Here is a 19,237-nt window from a genome sequence, read left to right on the forward strand (position 1 = left end):
TTGGGTTTCCGAGGCAGTATCACTACGGAAGTAGATTGCCCCATCTTCCTTCCGAGGAGTGGCTGGTGGGTTTGAACCACCAGCCTATTATCAGTAGTAACAAACATTAATCTACAGGTGGATACACAGGCAGACAGGCTGGATGATCATGTATGCCTAGGCAAAAGGCAATATAACCATGACCATATATAGACAGGCATGGCAGATAGTATTTCTATACATGTATTTGCATGTGCTACAGGAGCTCTAGTGGTATAGTGGTTTGAGGTATTTGGTTGCTAAGTCTAGCAGATGATATTTCTACATACATATTTATATGTGCTATAAGAATGTCCATATATGTAATAGAGCTAAGAGAGGGCATAGCTATGGTAACTTCTTAGCCATAACCAACCAATCTGAGAGAGCAAGTTGTTGAGCCTGTGGGCTCAGGACCATGGTCATGGGAGACATCAAGCTCAGCTCATAACATACTACACAAAAACATTGTGCTACATCCTACTTTGGTAAGTAGCAACCAGGGTCTTAAAAGCTTGCAAGCAGCCATCTAAGATGCAATGATGGTCTTTCCTCATCTGGAGCAAAGAAGAATGAAGAAAACCAAAGACACAAGGAAACAATTAATCCAAGGGACTAGTGGACCAAGCAAACCTCAGCCTACATGACCCTAAGACCAGAGGAACTAGATGGTACCACTGTCAATCACTTGGAAAGAGGTCAAATAGGATAGAGTGGGAGGAAAATGTGGAACAAAACTCAAAATCATAAAAAGATGAGAGTTACTGGTCTGATAGAGACTGGTAAAACCCCCAAAACTATCACTCTAGTCCTATTTGGCCCTGGAATTGAACTCACTCTTGTGGCTTCCAGCCAAGCAAGAGATAGGTATATAAGGTGACTAATTACACCAGTTGGTACACTCCCTAGAACAATCAACTACGGGAGATCAGAAAGGCAGTATTTGAACAGGGAGATAGCTCAGATGGCAGGAATGCATAGGAAAGAAGGACACAGGGAAAAGGTAACCACAGGGAGGAAATGGGAAGAGAGCTGTTACATTATATGGGGATTGCAATCAATGCAGTGAAACAAAATGTGTATTAACTGTTGTATGGAAAATGAATTTACTCTGTAAGCTTTCACCCAAATCACAATTTAAAAAAAGAAAGAAAAATAATGTCTGCCTTGAGCATTATGCTCTTTTAAGAACTATCCATATCAGATCATATTGAGGATAGCAACTTGAAAGAATAGATAGGAACATTAGGGGAAATGAATTTATATTAATTAGGGAGCAACAACTCAGAAAAGGAGGATGAGAATGGTTATCCAACTCAAAGAATATAATCAATGTCACTAAATCACATTAGGTATAGATTGGTGGATTGGTGGATGTTTTGCTGTGTACATTCTCAACAACAACAACTAAATATATAAAATTATATATTTTTTAAAAATGAGGTCAGAGAAAGAGCACTAAACCAGGAATCCAAAAATCTGGGCCTTGCAGCTGTGATGTTCACTGTCTTGGGGACCCCAGATGGCTTCATGCTGCCTTACCAAGTGCCTGCTGAGCACAGTACTAGGTGAGGCACAAACATGGGCAAAAACTTCAGTGGGCTTACCATTTAAACATCAGTCTGTAGAATTTCCAGAGAAATCTGTCTGCTGGCTAGTGAGCCCTCATCAATCCTGTCTGAATCCTCAGGATTGTGAGGACTGCTTAAGGGCAGCCATATTGGACTTGGCTTCTCCTCAGAAGTCTGAGAAAATACTCTATTTCCAGCCTTTATTTTTTCTTCTGTAAAATGGGGACGTAAGCAAGAAGTTCCTAAGTTCACTTCTCGTTCTTGAGTGGATAATGCTGGAAGTGTGAACAAGGTTACCACAGGGTCCCAGCCCTTGGGAAAGTGTGAGTTCTTCCCTGGCTTTGGAGGAGCTCAGATTGGGAAATTAGGAACCACAGGCCCACCTGGGCCTTGTCAATCCTTTGTCCTCACAAATGATCTCCAAGACTTATCTAGGAAAATGAGTTTTAAGGTGTCTTTCTCACTCTTCAGCTCTCATCACTCTGTCCCTTGAGGCAGTACCTAGTGAGCACAGAAAAACCCACATCAGAGTCCTCAGCATTCTCCTTACTGTCTGTGTAACCTTGGACAAAGCTTGTCTATCTTTGGTTTTTTCATCTTTAAAATAGGAATAGAATATCACATGGTCCCATTATTGTGGGGATAAAATAAAAATAAGGCACTAAAGGGTCTGGCATAATATCCAGAATGCACAGCTGGTGCTTAAGAAATGACCAGCGAGCAGGGGCACAACTTCACCCTATCTCCCCACTGCCAACCTGGTCTGTTTTGATGCCGGCCATGACAGGGAAGACACCTCCACTCCCAGACACAGGATTCCCGCAGACGTAGGAGCCAGCTGGGATGCAGACATGTTCTCGGACCAGTTAAAGGGCACGGAGGGTCCAAGGTAGAGCTGCATCAGCAGTTACGAAGGTCAACACTGTGACAGTGACACTGTACATGGCCCATTCTTCCTACCTGATGCACAAGAAATCACTCGTAGGCAGAGGCACAAGAGGCATAAGAGGCAGTGCTCAAGAGGCACTGCTTGACAATCAGGGGGTTGTGCACACCCTCTCTCTCTGCCTCCTCACAAATTGCATGGTCTTCCTCTGTCAGGATGCCCTCTAATCTGATTTTAACCCAGCATCCCTGGACTCAGTGCCTGTCATGTGCCCCACTCGGATGCTATAGGGAACTCAGAGACAAGGAACCATACCCACACCTGGCCACAAAGAAGTTTGCATCACAGTGAGCTAAAGCTAGAGTCTTTTCCCACACTGTCTCCACCCAGGGTTGGGAATTCTGCATGCTGGTCCCAGGCTTATGATGGACTCATAAGCTCCTCCAGGAAGAGCACAGTTCCTACACCTGTCACGACTTCCCTTGGTTGAATATGCCCCACAGTAAGATGTGCACCACCATTTGTCTAGTCTGTCAGTCTGTCATACTGTGGTGGCTCATGTGTTGCTATGATGCTGGAAGCTATATCACTGGTGTTTCAAACACTAGCAGAATCACCCATGGTGGACAAGCTTCAGTGGAACTTCCAGATTAAGACAGACTAGGAATAAAGGCCTAATGATCTACTTCTAAAAATAGCCAATGAAAATCCTATGGATCACAACAGAATATTGTCTGATATGGTACTGGAAGACGAGCCCCCTAGCCTGGGCAGGGGGGAAACTCATTGCCATGGAGTAGGGTTTCTGAGGCTGTAAATCTTTATGGAAGTAGATCACCCCATCTTCCTCCCACAGAGTAACTGGTGGGTTTGAACCACTGACCTTTATAATTAGTAGCCAAATGCCTTATCCACTATGCCATCAGAGCTCCTAGGTTGAAGGGCCCTCAAAATACACAGTGACCAGAACAATGAATTCAAGGTGGTGAAGATGGTGCAGGTCCAGGCAGCACTTCACTCTGTTGTATATGGATTGCCGTGAGTTGGAGCCAGTTCCAAGGCAACTAACAAGAAGATGTGCACACACTGTTCCTGGTAGGACCCTTGGCCGGGTAGCATTGCTACTGGTCTTCTCCTCTTTGCCAAAGCAAATCTGGTGAGTCAAGTACACATCACTCACTGTTTAAAGGAAGCATCAAAAGAGATTTTTGAAATACCAGAAATGTTTTTAGATAAATTACCTTTTATGACAACCCTCTAAAGGAATTTCCAATCCTTCTTCCATCACCTGACAATCACTGATCTTATCTCTATTTTCCTTTTGTGTCTGGCTTAAACCTAGCATGCTCCTGAGGTTCACCCATGTTCTAGCATCAATCAGTACTTTCTTTACTTTTGATTACTAATAATCCCATTTTATGGATAGCCACATTTTTGCAGGTTTTGCTACTATGAATATTTATATAAATTATTATTTTCATTCAATTATTTCAAATCTCTTCCAGAAATAAATTTGTATTCCAGTTGAAAAAAAAAAAAATCATTCAGGTGGCTGCTGAAGAAGGAGGTTTTGCTTCATTTAGGGATGGGGTCAAGGGGTCTCTATTGGAGATTCTGTAAATGTTACACAGGGACAATTCAGTGCCTGAGTCCCATTTCCAAATATGCCCACTCACTCAAGGCCCTGGCCAAGGGTGCAGGGAGAGGAGTTAAGCTTTGAGTCTAGAGGCCTAGGTTCAGTCTAACTTGCCACTCACTGTGACCTCATCCCCCATTCAGACCCTCCAAGAACTGCTCAGCACTGGAATAAATTGGAGTTGATGTTTAAAATCCGAACAGTTTCAAAAATCCTTGTGTGGAAGGGCAGAGACCACAGAACCCAAGATAAATGGGGGGGGGGGGACCTCAGGGCCCATCCTCACTCCTTCCAGGACCCTTATAGTGCCCTCACAGAATCTCAACACCTGAAGCCCTTCACATGCTTGGGGAAACCTGGAGAGGCTTACCAGACCTGTCTGGTAGTGTCAGTGCTCCATCTACACCACTTCAGCCCACCCTAAAGGGCACCTACAGACCCTTTCAGATCCCACTGAGGTCTTCCAGCTCCTCTACATGAGGAAGTATTCGCAGCCTGTGTACAGGGCAAGCCAAAGTACCAGGGAGTTAGCACACGCCACGAGCAACCTTCAGTACTGAGAGACTAGAATTTGTGGATGAGCACTTCAGCTCCCTCGCCAACAGCAGGGTGACAGGAAGTGTGCTCTACACATTCCTCAGGGATCCACAGTGAGGCTGAGCCTCAGTTACTCATCAACACACCCTTTTTTGTTGTTCCTCCCTTCCCTGTCCAACTCCTCCACCCTCCCTTTGCTTTCCAGGATCACCCCAGAAAACACCTTCCAAGTGCTGTTTTGAGGGAACCCCAACTTACAGGGTCAGAAGAGCCTACTGGGCCCTCTATAAGACAAAAGCCTCCTGGCCCCAGGCTACTATGCTATGGAGGATGATGCAGGCCAACAGTCAGAGGTGCGGCCTGGAATTCTGAATCCAGAGCTGAGGACACACACCAAAAACCAAACCAAACCCACTACCATCAAGTCAATTCTGACTCATAGCAATCCTTTAAGACAGAGAAGAATTGCCCCATAGGTTTTCAAGGCTGCAAATTTTTACAGAAGCAGGCTGCCTCATCTTTCCGCCGCAGAGCAGCTGATGCATTCAAATCACCAACTTCTGGTTATCAACCAAATGCTTTAAAGACTACACCATCAGAGCTCCTGAAGACACAGAAGCAGCAGGGAAGTAGAGATTCCATTCTGGTAACAGCTGCATTTGCTGCAACTATTTCCAAGGGCCACTGTGGCCACCGTGCCCACAGAGGTGTCCAGTACCCTGTGTTGGCATTGCCAGTGGAGGTCAAGTCCTCTTGTATAGGCTATGGACACAATTTCTTCAGTCCCCTTCAATTCAGTGAGTGACCTAAATTCTTTTCAATAAATGTTACTTCCTTCTTGCCATCAGCCAGAGTCCATTTCTGTCACTCATAACTAAAGTCCCCAGCTGATACACACACAGGGTGCAATGCAAAAATGACTACATGGCCTCTAAGTCCCTTCCCCCATCCAACAATCCTGGATTCCAAGTTACAGGAAGAAGATAAATGTGGAGGAAGGTGGGGTGCTGGGTCAATCCAACAGTGATGGGGAAGAAGGGAGAGAAACCAGGGGTTCTGTGTGAGTACAACAGTGATGAGGATAAAGGAGAAGAAAATGGGTACTGGATCAATCCACTAGTAATGGGAGAATAAAGACAGGAACAGGGTGCTGGGTCAATCTAACAGTGATCACGGGCCATCTGCCTGTGAGAAACTCCCAGTCTGGGAGGGAGACAGACAAGGAAGCAAGACCGACCTTCATAATACTAGAGGTAAGCACAAGGCACAGAGCTGGCCTAGGGTCAGGGTCAGGAATGGTTGCCCTAGGAATGTTTTCTGAGTGTAGCTATGTGAAAAAGAAAAGAAGAAAGGGGAAAGGAGAGAGAGAGAGGGAGTGAGAGCTAGCAGAAGCTCTGCAGCCATAAGCAGGCTGGCCCAGAGCCATCACATGATAAATCATGACTTGGAGCCTGACTCTGACTATAAATCTGGGAGATGGACAGACAGCTCTCTGGAGGGCCTGCTCTTTGTGGGGAGGGCCCCAAGTCTGTCACCAGCCAATAGGAAATAAAAGCATGTCCATTTAGTTGTGCAAGGAGGTATAAGTCTACATAACACACATGTACACACTCCTACACACATACACTGAGGAAAGGCACAGGGACAAAAATGGCAATTTGCTGCAGACAGGTGTTTGTAATGAGAATTCATGATTAGGATGGGAGAGTCCCTGGGTGGCACAAACAGTTAAGCACTAAATTACTAACCAGAAGATTAGTGGCTTGAACCCATCCAAAGGCACCTTGGAAGAAAAGTCTAGCAATCTGCTTCTGAAAGGTCACAGCCTTGAAAACCCTGTGGAGCACAGTTCTACTCTGCACCCATGGGGTCACCATGAGTCAGATTCAAGTCAACAGCACCTGGTTTGGTTTGGGTGTAGGTACCTCTCACCCTTACCACCTGTTCAAGGTAGAAAACTCAGAAGAGACCTGCCCAGCCCAGGCACAAGACACCTGTCTTAGGAACAGGGTTCATTTTCCCTTGCTGTTGCTATAAAGGGAAAGATGCACAGTGTTGTGGAGCAGAAGAGTGCAGGCTTGGGAGTTAGGCCACTGCGGTTCCAACAGCAGCTTCTCCAAATCCTTTGGGTTACCATGGCATAATCCCCTCCCCTAACTGGGCCTCAGTTGCCCTGTGTATTGACGAAGTTAATCTATATCAGGGATGGCAAAGAGTTGTCATTTTGTGCTTTTCCTAATCAGTTGGTAATGGCTGCCTGGAATACTCAAATGAGAAATACTGGGCTTAGCAGAGATATTGTTGATTAGTAATGGCTGCCATAGGCACAGGTGGGAATGAGAGTAGCATGTGCACTGTTTAACATCCCTTGCCTCTGAGTCCTGAACTCTATGAATCTCTGACTTAATTTCTTGGGCTTATACTGTGTTCCAACCTGTGCTGGGACTGGTTCATAACCACTAGTGGGAGTCAACTGCAGACATCGCTTGCCAACTCCATGTTCAGTGATGTCATGTTGGTAGATTAAAATTGGCCAGGATGGGAATATTTACACCATACCAAAACCAAAACCAAACTCACTGCCATCAAGTCAGTTCTGACTCACAGTGATCCAAAGCAGTATCTCTGTGGAAGTAGATTGTCCAGACTTCCTTCTGAGGAGCAGCTGGTGGGTTTGAACTGTCAGCCTTCTGGTTAGCAGTTAAATGCCTTAGCCACTATGCCACCAGAGCTCCTTGGAAATTGGCAAATTATACAAATCAGGTTTTGGTGATTTTTGGTTTTGTTTGGGAGTTGTTGTTGTTGTTAGGTGCTGTCGAGTCATCTCCAACTCATAGCGACCCTGTGCACAGCAAAATGAAACACTGCCCAGTCCTGTGCCACCCTCACAATCCTTGCTATACTTGAGCCCATCATTGCAGCCACTGTGTCACTCCATCTCATTGAGGGTCCTCCCCATTTTCGTCGACCCTCCACTTTACCAAGTGTATCCTTCTCTAGGGAATGGTCCCTTCTGACAACATGACCAAAGAAGGTAAGATGAAGTCTAGCCATTCTTGCTTCCAAGGAAGACCAAAGAAGAGTTGATGCTTTTGAATTGTGGTGTTGGCAAAGAACATTGAAAGTACCATGGACTGCCAGGAGAACTAACAAATCTGTCCTGGAAGAAGTGCAGCCAGAAGGTTTTGTTTGGGAGAGCTAGTAGTTAAACCACTGACTTCATCCTTCTCACAACATCCCAGGGCTGTGGGGAGAGAGGAATCCAGCATGCCCTTCATTCCTGAGATCCATGAGGAATCACTGCCTCCTGAAGAACAGCAGTGCCCATACATGCTAGAGTCCAGACTACAGTCACGTGCCACATAACATCCATTCGGGCAACATCCAACCACATACACATTTGTGGTCCCACGTGGTTTTAATAGAGCTCAGAAGTACCAATTGAAGAATGGGACATAGCAAATGCAACAGCTTCCCATGTATCTCATATCTCTTCTGTGCAAAGCAATTGTGCTACCAGGTATATAATGGCATTTAGAACTTATAATGTATTTGTCTTGATAGTCGTAATAAATGCCTATGTTACTGGCTTATGTATGTACTATACTATACTTTCTATAGTTATTTTAATGTGAACTTTCCCTACTTACAAATAAAAAGTTTACCGTGTAACTGTGTGTGCTTCAACTTGTAGGCTGCAGCATTCAATCTTCTGTACACATCTCTTGACTGCTATAGCGCTATCTCTGTGTTTAATTTTCTTTCAAAAATATTACTATGAAGTGCACCATGGCTCCCAAATGCAGCAAAACCAGTGCTAGTGATAGCAGCAAAAAGAGGCAAAGAAGAATTTGGAAGTGAAATGAAAGTTATTAAATAACACGAAGATGAAAATCAGTGAATGCTACTGCTTGTGATTTAGGCATATTGCACTCAACACTCACTATGATCTTCAAAGACAAAGAAAAAATTCTCCAAGCTGTTAAAGAACTGGCTCCACTGAAAGCTACAAGGCTAACAAAAATGCAAGAGGGACCTATATCAGATATGGAGAAATTGCTAATGATGTGGATTGAGGACCAAACACAAAAGCAAATCCCTCTCAGCACGTTGACAATCACTGCTAAGGCATGAAGCTTGTTCAAAGTGCTTAAAGAGAAAGCAGGACCAGACTACAATATGGTGTTTGCACAACATTCAAAATCACATAACGTCCTATTTCACAGAACGTATTGTGGAGGTTAAGCAATGTGTGACTATATTCTTTCAGAGACTCATAATCCCTGGAACCCACCTTACTCATAATCCTCAACATCACTCCTACTGCACAACCTCCCATCCAGGACTCCTCCATCCCATCTGCCTTGGCAATCCTCATGCCCTCCTCTTCAGGAAGCCCTCTCAGACTGCTTTAGTTCACAGTAATTCTCCCACACCAAGTTTCAGTTCACTTCCTGTGTTTGTTATCTCCCTGGGAAAGTTTCTCAGTTCAAGGCCTACATTTCCTCCTTCTTCAGCTCCCTCCCCCCACTCCCCAGTCAATGCCCCACTTAGGCCTGGCCATGGAACAGATGTCCAGGAGCCAGCTGAGTCATCCACTGCCTGGGTCAGATTCCTGGAATGCCCAGAACCATTAGCCCACTCAAACTCCCTTTTCCCAGATGGAGAGACTGAGGCCTAGAACAGCACTCAACTGCCTGTTGGCAGCCAAGCTAACTCTAGAACTGAGGTCTCCTGACTTCCACCACACTGTCTCAGAAGCACCATTCATAGAAGCAGAGAATGAGGCCCACAGAGGGCAAGAGTTTTACCCAAGGTCACACCTCAACCCTGTAGCTAAGCCAGGAAAGAAACCGAGGTCCCCACCATCCCAGAGTGAAGCCCAGCCCTCGACCAGCACCTCCTGCCTCTCCCTTCACCTCACTCCCACCCTATCTAACCAGGCCCCCAGGGCAGGGCTCTGGGGCTCACCCCCACTTCTCACTCCACCTCCAGGGGAGGACAACACCAAACTACAGGCCATGGGGCATGACCACAGAACCCACACAAGCCGCATCCTCCAGCAGGGATCGAGGCCCACCCCAGGTCTGCCCAGGTTGCTTCAGGGACTGGGCTCCTCTCAGCTCTTTCTCCTCTGGCTGCTGCTTAACATGCACACGGGAACCTCGACGCTGAGCGTATAGATTTCTCTTTGTCTTTGGTGGTAATTATTAGCTGTCTCGGCGGGGTGAATGCAGGCAGAAACAAAGGCAGCAAGGGTTGTAAAACCTTTTATCTCGATCAGGCCGCATTATTTGATAAGGTGCTAAGCTAATAGCAACGCATGTCAAATTGTGTTTAGACAGATCGAGGGGCTGGGAATGGAGGGTATATTTGTCTCCGGAAACCTGCAGCTGGAAGAATAAAAAGGCACGCTGATATTCACCTCCCCATGCAGAATGCAGACAACCCAGCCTCTGGGGCTCCTGGCAGCGAGGGTCCCTGGAAAGGGGAAACACAAGAGGCTGAGAAGACACAGAGTGGGTCCATTACATCAAGCTCCTTCCCACTCAAGCCCACCTCAAGGCCTTTGCCCAGAGGTCCACAGATTCCCATGGGGGTCAGCAGCAGCAGTGGGATTCGAATCCAGATTCCCTAACTCCCAGGTGGAAGATCTTACCTCAAGCACTTACTAAGTACTGCAGTACTTAAGGTTGTATGTCAACTTGGCTGGGCAGTTAAGGTTATATGTCAACTTGGCTGGGCCTGATTTTGAGTGGCTGGGCAATTGGTGGTAGTTATTCCCCATGATGAGACTGGCAATCAACTCCATGGTGGAATTTGCCATGAGCAGCTCAGTAGCTGCTTTAGGGATGTGGCCTGCTTCTTGTATATAAGGAGAAGCTTTGGGAATGGTCTCTAGTTTTTTGGCACGCTTGGACCCTGCATGTAGCTTGAGTCTTCATCCAGCAGCCTGCCATGCTTTGCCAATCTTGGGACTTTTAATAGACTTGAATCAATGGCCTGCTGTGTGGTTTGGTATTATCAAGACTGTCCCTTTTCACTTGTTGACCTTGTGTTTGTCAGCCTCAGCAGCCAGCAGCTGCCTGAGTGAACAGATGCCTCTAGCTTCAGTGGATCGAGAGCAGGAGGCAGAGCTGAAACCCAAGGTCGAGGGGCTTTCACCCAGCCCCTAGGGCCCGGCACTTTAAACTCGGACTTCTAGCTTCCAAAATTGTAAGAGAATAAACTCCTGTTTGTTAAAGCCATCCCATTTGTGGTATATTCTCATTAGAGTCGCACTAAGTAACCAAAACAAGCCACAAGTGTGTATAAATCTCTTCCTTGCAAAACACTGAAATGGTGTGAGACAGAGTACTACCCAGAATATGGTATGGACCACAAAACAGAAATCCCACCACCGTCGATTCAATTCCAACTCATGGCGACCCTGTGTGTTACACAGTAAGACTGCTCCATGGGATCTTCTTTGCTGTAATCTTTACAAAAACATATTGCCAGGCTTTTCTTCCATGGCACCTCTGGGTGGATTCAAACCAACAACTTTTAGGTTAGTGACTGAATCCAAAACATGTGCACCACCCAGGGACCCTGGACCATACAGAATTGGTGCTAAATCGTGGGCAATCTTGAGGAAAGGCCCACAGGAGCTGGAAAAGTCAGGGAAGGCTACCTGGAGAAGGTGGAGTTTTCAACCAGGCTTTGCAGGATGAGATTTTTGAACAAGAATCTGGAAAGAAAGTCATCTCTAACCACCAAGCTCCAAACCCCTTAACATGAACTCCTTGGTGCATATTTAGGGTGTCTCCCTGGACCCTACCAGGTACCTCCTCCCATCATACTTTTCAAGGTCTTCTGAGAGAGTCTCACCTCACCTCCAAATCACCCAAGAACACCAACGCTGGCTCCTCCACACCCACTGTGGGCTGCAAGGCAGCATTAGAGCAAAATAAGAAAGAAAGGATGTAGATACCACAAACATTTATCAAAAGCCTTAGAAAAGTACACATAAAAGTGACTTTTGTTTAGGAATATTGCCTATGGAAATAATTAAGAATGTGCATAGCTAGTTAGCCACAAAGATGTTCACCACAGAATTGTTTATAACAGCAAAATATTGGAAACCATACTCAACAATGCAGGATCTTTTGAGACAAACAGTTAGGACATTCACATGAGGCCATTAAAAGTAACAATTAATTAGAGTCTTAGATGGGGCTTTCCCTTAAGTAGATAGTTCAAATGCAAGTAGTTTATGTGAGAGGTGAAGGCAGAAGAGTGGGAAAGTGAGACAAGGAAGACAGCTGGTTAATAGGTGTTTTCAAGCCAGCTACCACCGTGGGTAGGGGAAGGGGTGGCTCAGGGGTAGAATGCTCCCCTTTAATGAGGGAGATACTGCTTCTATATTCTCATCAATTGCAACTCCTGCGCTGTCATCACCCATCTGTCAGTGGAGGCTTCCTATTGCTATGATGCCGAAGAGGTTTCAGCAGAGCTTCCAGAGATGAGGAAGAAAGGCCTGGTGATCTACTTCCAAGTATCAGCCAATGAAAACCTTCTGGATCACAATGGTCCACTCCTGCTGTGCATGAGTCACCGTGAGTCGGAGGGCAACTCAGAGGCAGCTAAACAGCAGTCACTGTGGGCAATTGGAACCTGTTCCCTCTGGGGAAATCCTGGGATCACTGTCAAACACTGGCTTCCCTTGAAGTGTTCCCGCTGAGGGAATTGAGAAATCTGTACACCAACTCCTGTCAGTCATCAGTTGAGGGCTGTGGTGTTCATTCTCCTACTCCTCCAACCTGCCCATTGTCTTGAGGTAAAAGAAACCCACCAGGCAAAAAGATGCAGGTGCTGGCAGGTGGGATTAGGACCAGCCATGCACTGAAGTGGTGTGGCCAGGAAGATTACTCTGCCAGTGCCTGCTACAATCTGCATTTCCTATGCTGCAGCCCTCAAACTGGGACAAGCCAAGGTAAATGAAGACAAACTTGTTTCTTTAATACAGGAGTCCTCTTGACATCCTAATGCACACTGGTGCATTTCCAAGAATTTTTCACGGGATGTATTTCACTACACACCTCCTCATACTCTTTTTTTTCCTCCCTAGGTATACCTATAAAGGAGCTCTGATGGTTCAGTGGTTAAGGCATCTGCCTGCCAACCAAAGGTTGGTGGTTCAAACTTACCAGCTGCTCCACAGAAGAAAGATGAGGCAGTCAGTTTCTGTGAAGATTTACAGCCTTGGAAATCCTATGGGGGTCACTACGAGTCAGAATCAACTCAATGGCAGTGAGTTTGTTTTTTTGCTTGCTTGTTTGTTTTTAGAGGTACATCTATTAAGGAGCTCTGGTGGATAGTGGTTAAGGATTTGGCTACTAACCAAAAGGTCGATGGTTCAAATCCACCAGCTGCTCTGCGGAAGAAAGATGAAGCAGTCTGCTTTCACACAGATTTACCAATTTGGAAACCCAGTGGGGTGGCTATGAGTCAGAATCAACTCGACGACAGTGAGTGTGGTTTTTTTTTTTTTTTTTTTCATTGTCATTTAGGTACACCTATTAGCATCTCACTGGACACTGGTACTGTCCAAAGCACAGCTTCCAGTTCCTCATACGGAAAAGCAGAGAAGATAGGGTCTTATGGCAGTTGGTCCACGATGCTCCCATTTGCTTAACATGTGTGAAAACAGAATGACCAGCAATCTCTTCCCCCAGCTTTGACCCTCCAGAAGACATCTCACCCAAGAAGACAGGTACAAGAGCACAGTTTCTACCACTGAATAACAAAAAGGAAAAAAAAAAAGTGGAAGAATCCAAACACCCATCACAAGGGAGAGAACCTAAATAAACTCTGATGTATCCAAGCTTGGGGGTTCTACCCAGCAGTTAAAAAGAAAGCATTAGAGGTATAAGTACAGACATCAAGAGAACTCTGAGACAAATAATAAGTGACAAAATCAACCTGAAGGGCAATACTTACCATATGATACCATTTCTATTGAAGAAAAAAAAATCCAAACACACTGAAAATCAAACCATGTATCTCTATATGTACAGATGTAAATGTGTACATACCCATCAAAATTGTAACCATGATTACTTCTATGGAAAAGGAAAGCTAGGGTTAGGGGTGGGAGGCAGTCGACTTCAGCTTGATCTGTATTGTTTGAATTTTTCTAACAAGAACACATTCCTGTATTATTATATGCATAATTAAAATAAATGAAAATGTTTTAAAGAAGAAAAAGAAAAAAATCTGGTAGCATACCCACCAAAATATTTACAGGGTTTATCTCTGAGTGCCGGGATTATGGGTGTTTTTAATTTTCTTCTGTTTGCTTATCTGTATTTTTAAATTTCCCACAAAGTGCATGTGTTGTTTTTATAATAAGAGAAAAGAAAAACACAAAGTATTTTAATTAAATATCCACTACACAGACCCACAGCAGGGAGCTGGCCCCTCATCTCAGTGGGGTTTGTGCCCAATCCTTCTTTCCTTACATCTCTAAGATGTAAAATATTTTGGACTTCCTAGAATGACACTCTGAGTTACATGCCTGAGGGCCAGTGGTGCTGATCTTCCAAGGGCCAGTTATTATTCTCTGTGTGCCCTTAGGTGAGCTTGTCACCTCTCTGGGCCTCAGTGTCCTCACTCATCAAGGGGAATCATAGACTAGCCCTGCCATCTTCACACTGTGACTGGAAGACTCCATGAGATAATTGTTGTTGTTGTTGCTGTTGTTGCTAGTTGCTGTCACCCTGACTCATGGTGACTCCATGCACAGTGGAACAAATCACTGCCCAGTTCTGTGCCAGCCTCATAATCAGCTGCAGATCAGACCATTGTGATCCATAGGGTTTTCATTGGTTAATTTTCAGAAGATCATCAGCCCTTTCTTTCTAGTCCATCTTAGTGTGGAAGCTCCACTGAAACCTGTTGAGCATCATAGCAACACACAAGCCTCTGATGACAGACACGTGGTGACTACACATGAGGGACACTGGCCAGGAGTCGAACCCAGGTCTCCAGCATGGAAAGTGAGAATTCTACCATTTAACCACCACTGCCCCCATGAGATAATAGTTGGGCTTTTGTGTGTAGAGTCTGTGCTTGAACATAGGTCACAATTCTGAGGGTCAGCAGGAGGAGGAGCTACACCTGACTGACAGCCATCGTCCCCAGGAACCCAGACTCTGTCCAGGAGAGGCCGTGAGTCAGCTCCAGGGAGCCACTAGGATTCTAAGTCAGGCTGCTCAGAGGAACGTGGAAAATGCAAGTTAGACACGTGAGCAATGCCCAGCTGGAGGAGCTGTGTCTCCCTCAAAGCAGGGCTCTGAGTGTCAGATTTTCCACTCTATTTCTCTGTAGCATGTTCTGCACATCCCGGTGCTAAAAATAACTGTGGCGCGTGAGCGGGGGAACAGCCTCCCAAGTGGCTCCAAGAGCCATTGGGGGCTGGTTTGGCATATCAACCTCTCTTCCTCTGGGCAGAACAGGCCAATTTTCTGCCCTCTCCTATCCTCATTTCTCATATCTGCCATTCCTTCCTCCCTGGTGACCTCAGGGACCCTCAGAGCTGCCAGATCCAGGAGGGTCACAGTCACTCCAAAGTCTTTCAGGACAACAGAGAAAGTCCCCTAAGTCTAGGACCCATCTCTGAGATCCAATTCATCAAATGGTCCTCAGTCTTCAGTACATGGGAAGTCACTCCTTGAGTCTAACTCAGATCCCTCCTGCTATAGCTGAAGTCTACTACCTATTGTTCTCCCCCTATTGTTCTAGGAGGAATAAAGAGAGTATTGCTGATTCCAAGTTCAAACCGAACTGAACATAGGGGCAGAAGTATGGACCAGTGCTATCTATTATCCTGAGTACCTGGGACTCCTAGACCAAGGCCAAGAATGGGTCATAAGTCCCTCCCCACTGCTGAGTGAAACTCCAGCAAAGACCTTTCCCTCCCCAAAGTACCCTCATGTCCAGTGTCTGCCATTCAAACTATGAGGACTCTTTACACCTGTGTATGTGCTGGGCCTGGGAAGGGCGTCAAGAGACTCCGGGGCATAAGGCAACATCCCTGCCATGGAAGAGCTTACACTTCAGTTGGGGGCTCCAGACTCATGGGAGTTCCCAAGTAGAGAAAACAGTTAACATAGTGCTAAACAAAAGGTTGAAGGTTCTTGTCCACCTAGAGGCACCTCAGAAGAAAGGCCTAGCTATCAGCCATTGAAAACCCTATGGAGCACAGTTCTACTCAGACACACATGGGGTTGTCATGAGTCAGTCGACTCAACAACAACTGGATTTTCATGACTAATGGATGAAAAGGACACTGACATTGCATCTAACAAACCGCAGAACAAAATACAGCAGTGAGAGCTCGGCCAAGGGGCTCCTGGGCTGGGGCCTCCCTGGGGGAGCTGTAACCTACACTAAATGATGGAGGAGTTCAGACGCATGAGCAAAAGCAGGGAGAGGTGAAGCCAAGGAGCCAGCGGACACCAGGAATGCTGAGGAGTGTGTTCCACTAGAGCAGAAGGACTTCTTGGGAATCTAAGCGAGATAAAACGGGAAACAGAAGCTGAATGCACATAGCCTTTTCTTCGAACACTAAGAGTAGAGATTTGGATTTCAGTCCCTGGGCCCAATTTCTTAAAGTATTCCAAAAAGGGATGTTACGAAGTGGTTTTGTGAAACCAAATGAGATGGAGTGGGAGCTGCCGTGTTTAAATTGTTAGGACGGTGAAACCATTCTGCATGATACTGCAAGGGTTCACACATGACACTATGCATTTGTCAAAACCCACAGGCTGTACAACACAAGAGTGGACGCCAATGTGAATTGTGGACTTTAGTTCATAATAATGAGTCGATACTGGTTCCTCAACTGTAAGATATGTACCACAGGAATGCAAGATTTAATAATAGGAGAAACTGCATGCTGGGGATAGAGGGGCCATATGTACTTTCTGCATGATCTTTCTGCACACCTAAAACTGCTCTAAAAAATAAAGTGTATTTTTGAAAAGCAGTTTTGTGAAACAAAATAAGGCGTGTAGGGGGAAGGATGCCATGATTGAATTTGGCAAACATTGGGTTAAATGAAAGTAAGCCAGTTTCTCTGATGAGGGACTTCCAGAGGCTTCCATATGCTAATGTACACAGTAAGTCCCTGAGAAGAGAGAGACCAAGGAAGCCAAGCTTCCCAAACCATTTGACGTCAAGCCCTTTCCTCACAGAGCTCTTCGTGGGACTGGCATTCTGCTGAATACATTTTAGGAAAATACTGCAGAGCAGCCAGGAATAGGAAAGGTTTTGACAAAGCCAGGAATGTGGTAGGGCCACTATCTTAGGGACGTTACAAGCCAACTAGGAGAGTGCCTACTGGACACGGTGGCAAGAGGAGAGGGCAGAGCCAGGCAGGGCAGCAGTAGACCCTGGGGACAGGAATGACAGGGCTGGGGATGGGTCTCAGGGACAGCGTGCCAGGACAGATGGAGCCCAGAGAGGAGTCAGAACAGCTGAGTGCAGCCAGGACCCTGAGGGACCTCAAGGATGCTGTGTGACTTCTCTGAGCCTCAGTTTCCTCCCCGGTGGAATGGCGGTGGCAGCCCTTCCCAGGGCGGTTGGATGTGTGAGTCTGTGTGGGTGGATGAGCCTTGAAAGTGAGAAGTGACTCACAGCTGTGAGGAGTCTAGAGCTATTCCTATCATCACTAAAGAGGTAGGAGTTAGAGATGGAATGGTCAGATTTAAGACAACAAAGCCAATAATGAATCCATGGCAAATCAGGAAGCCCTTGGTGAGATGTAGCCTAGAGCTTGAGACAGGAATGTGGCTTTCCTCCAACTCATCATCTGTCTATTTCCTCTTCTTCCCCAGTCCCTCTATTGCTTCTCCTAACAATGCAAAGCCTCACACAGAGAGAAGAATGGGACTGGGGGAGTGGGGGAAGAATGTCAGCAATCCAGCTGGCTCTAGCATGTCCAAGCCATGTGGCCATGGACAAGTCCTTCACTTCCCTAAACCTCAGTTTCCCCATCTGGGCAAGAAAAAAAATGGCTGAGGATCATAATGACAACAGATTTCAGACCTTACTCCTTCCTGTGTTCCACAGGTCATGTTCCATATGCTCTATAACTGCTCAATGAGGCAGCACCACTGGTATTCTCCCTGTTTTACAGATGGTGAAACAGAGACATTGAGAAGCAAAGGAAGTTGCCCAAGGTCACACAATTAGCAATGAAGCCAGGATACACCTACCACAGATGGCTGCTGAGTGGGTGGAACAACGGAGAGGAAAACCCTCATCAGATCAGCATTTGTTTGTCATTTTACAATATTATCATGATGCTGTGGTCAATGGCATTTCCCAAAATGCCCACTACCCTGTCACGCAATCCACTCCCCCTTCACAATATAGCCTTGCTGTTCTCCACAGCTTCTGTTTCTTTACCCTCTTGAACTTCGGTGGGTCCATGACTGCTTTGTCCAACAGAGAGTATGGAGAAAGCGACACTGTGCAACTTCAAGGCATAGCTCTCAGTTAGCCCAACTGCAGGGAGAGAGAGGCCGTGGACGCCACAGGGCCAGGTATGTGAGTGAAGACGCCATCTGGGGCATCCAACCTGGCTGAGTCTTCAGATGATTCCAGCTCAGTCAACATCTGGCTACAACCACAGGAGAGACTCCAAGTGAGAACCACCCAAATGAGCCCAGTCGGGCTGCAGAATTGGGCAAGAAAATAACAGATTGTTGTCCTAAGCCACTAAATTTTGGCATGATTGTTGCATATCAGTGGATAGCCTGAACAGAAATCTCCCTCCCATCACTTTCAGCTTTAAAAGAGAAGGTCACCCCAAAGAGATATTGGGAAGAAGAAAGAAAAAGAATGAGGGGGTGAAAATTTCAGGGAGAGGCACAGATTTCCTCCCACTTTCTTCTCCAGGCACTGGTCTAAGAGTTGGCCTGCTTTAGTGCCCTCAGACACTAGTCTGTGGACCAGGAGCCATGCATGTCAAGTGCTGACTTGCTGTGGGCTCAGGTCTCTGAATTACCCTTGACTCCCCTGTTAAGGGAGAAGCTGAGTCAGTGACTCTGAGGTCCCTTCCAGCTATTGTATTCTGTGAGTCCCAACTATGGGGCTCATTAAGTCATGGTCTGTCTAGGAGAGCCAGGATGCACTGGGGCTGGGCAGATGTTGGGACCCCAGAACTACCCCAGCCATGCTTCTAAGCCCCCAGAGAGAGCAGGGCTGTCAATCTCTGTATCCAGCAAGGCCAGCCCAGCCAGTCAGTGGGGCCAGCCAGTAGGAGGCCTCTGCCATGCTAAGTGCACCTTACACAGGTGCACTGTGACTCAGAGCCTAGTGGGCTCAAACCTTGTGCACCTGGGCCTGTACACTGGTGATCTTACTTAATCCTCCCAGTTATCTGGACAGGTAGATAATGCTCATATCCTAGATGTAGAATCTAAGACTCAGAGAGGTTACATAACTAAGTCACAATCACACAGCTATAAATGTGAAGTCTGATTCCATAGCTCTTCCTTTATCCCCTCCATTAAACTGCTACCAGCAAGTATGTAGAGA

This window comes from Orycteropus afer, unplaced genomic scaffold, assembly GCF_000298275.1.
Source record: "Orycteropus afer afer isolate SDZICR_OR568_19922 unplaced genomic scaffold, OryAfe1.0 scaffold00052, whole genome shotgun sequence".
Classification (NCBI taxonomy): domain Eukaryota; kingdom Metazoa; phylum Chordata; class Mammalia; order Tubulidentata; family Orycteropodidae; genus Orycteropus; species Orycteropus afer.